We start from the raw sequence: 2,625 nt of genomic DNA on the forward strand, positions 1-2,625 counted from the left end.
ATGGCACACCTTCCACCCCGTGAGAGGACTCTAAGGGAATTGGCTGCACCTGATTTCACCTACGAAAGCTTGTGCATCCAATACCCTGATGAGGATGTCCCATATGTTCTTAAAACTGGACTGATCCATTTGCTTCTAAAGTTTCATGGCCTTGCAGGTGAAGACCCACACAAGCATCTGAAAGAATTCCATATTGTCTGCTCCACCATGAAACCACCAGATGTCCAGGAGGATCACATATTTCTGAAGGCCTTTCCTCATTCTTTAGAGGGAGTGGCAAAGGACTTGCTATATTACCTTGCTCCAAGGTCCATCATGAGTTGGGATGACCTCAAGAGAGTATTCTTAGAAAAAAAAATTCCCTACTTCCAAGACCACGACCATCAGAAAAGATATTTCAGGCATTAGACAACTCAGTGGAGAGAGCCTACATGAATACTAGGAGAGATTTAAAAAATTATATGCGAGTTGCCCTCACCACCAGATTTCAGAGCAGCTTCTCCTCCAATATTTTTATGAAGGACTCAACAACATGGAGAGAAGTATGATAGATGCTGCCAGTGGTGGAGCCCTTGGAGACATGACCCCTGCTGAAGCCAGAAATTTAATTGAGAAGATGGCTTCCAACTCCCAGCAATTCAGTGCCAGAAATGATGCTATTGTCATTAGAGGAGTGCATGAAGTAGCCATGAATTCATCAAGTGAGACAAAGAAGCTTGAAGGTAAACTAGATGCCTTAGTTAACCTGGTAACCCAACTGGCCATGAATCAAAATTCTGCACCTGTCGCCAGACTCTGTGGTTTATGCTCCTCTACCGACCACCACACAGACCTTTGCCCTTCTGTGCAGCAATCTAAAGCAATTGAACAGCCTGAAGCTTATGCTGCAAACATCTACAACAGACCTCCTCAACCTCAACAGAAAAATCAGCCACAACAGAATAATTATGACCTCTCCAACATCAGGTACAATCCCGGATGGAGGAATCATCCCAACCTTAGATGGTCGAATCCTTCACAACAACAGCAGCAACAACAACAAACTTATTTTCAAAATGTTGTTGGCCCAAGCAGACCATACGTTCCTCCACCAATCCAGCAGCAACAACAGCAATAGCCCCAGAAACAGCAAATAGTTGAGGCCCCTCCGCAACCTTCCCTTGAAGAACTTGTGAGGCAAATGACTATGCAAAACATGCAGTTTCAGCAAGAGACCAGAGCCTCCATTCAGAGCTTAACTAATCAGATGGGACAATTGGCTACACATTTAAATCAACAACAGTCCCAAATTTCTGATAGATTACCTTCTCAATCTGTCCAAAATCCCAAAAATGTGAGTGTCATTACATTGAGGTCAGGAAAGCAGTGTCAAGGACCTCAACTAGTAGCATCTTCCTCATCCGCCAATGAACCTGCCCAACCTCACTCTACTCCAGAAAAAGATGATGACAAAAATTTAAAGAGTAAGTTACCTAACAATTTCTATGCAGGTGAATCTAAAGAGAAGCAGCATATCCCTCTTCCATTCCCTCCAAGAGCAATTTCCAACAAAAAAATGGAAGAGGCGGAGAAGGAGATCTTGGAAACATTTAGGAAAGTAGAGTTAAACATACCTCTGCTGGATGCAATAAAGCAAATTCCAAGATATGCTAAATTCTTGAAGGAGTTATGCACTAATAAGCGGAAGCTTAAAGGAAGTGAAAGAATTAGTATGGGCAGAAATGTCTCCGCATTGATTGGTAAATCTGTTCCCCAAATCCTTGAAAAATGAAAAGATCCAGGTACATTCAACATACCTTGTATTATAGGGAACAATAAGTTTGACAATGCCATGCTAGATTTAGGAGCTTCTGTTAGTGTTATGCCTCTGTTTATTTTTAATTCTCTATCTCTAGGTCCTTTGCAGTCAACTGATGTGGTAATTCATTTAGCTAATAGAAGTGTTGCCTATCCTGTTGGTTTCATAGAGGATGTCTTAGTTAGAGTTGGTGAGCTGATTTTCCCTATTGATTTTTATATTTTAAATATGGAGGAGGGATTTTCTAAAGAATCAGTTCCCATCATTCTAGGCAGACCTTTTATGAAAACTGCTAGAACTAAGATAGATGTATATGCAGGCACACTATCTATGGAGTTTAGTGATATAACTGTTCATTTTAATATTCTTGATGCTTTGAAACACCCATCTGAAGATCTTTCTGTATTTCGTGTTGAAATAATTGACCATATTGTTGATGAATACATGATTGATCTTCATTCTAATCTGTATGCCTGTCACTCTTCATGCATTGAATCTGAATTTGTACTTGATCATATGTCTGAATTTGATGCTGAGAGTGAATCTGAATTTGATATTGATTATATGTCTGCTGATGTTTTACCTCTTGAGATTGATCTTATAGAGTCAGATAGAACTAACCATGTTTCAGGAAGTACACATACCTCTGACTTTCTTTATGAGGTACAGGCTGAGAAACCATCTCTTTCTACCACTATCCAACCATCCACACCAGAATTGAAGCCTCAGCCATCAAATTTAAAATATGCTTACTTGGATGATAGCAAAATTTTTCCAGTAATTATATCTGCCTCCCTTGTTGATGAGCAAGAGGAGAAGCTGTTATC

At 40.3% G+C, this 2,625-nt stretch overlaps 1 non-coding gene across 1 annotated transcript; it reads right to left on the reverse strand.

The window, feature by feature from the left end:
* Positions 1-379: 379 nt before the first annotated feature.
* LOC113001725 (small nucleolar RNA R71) lies at positions 380-486 on the reverse strand. The gene has a single exon (XR_003267213.1). It is a non-coding gene; the product is annotated as a small nucleolar RNA R71 (small nucleolar RNA).
* Between the last annotated feature and the right edge of the window lie 2,139 nt (positions 487-2,625).

Source organism: Glycine max, chromosome 5, assembly GCF_000004515.6.
Source record: "Glycine max cultivar Williams 82 chromosome 5, Glycine_max_v4.0, whole genome shotgun sequence".
NCBI lineage: Eukaryota > Viridiplantae > Streptophyta > Magnoliopsida > Fabales > Fabaceae > Glycine > Glycine max.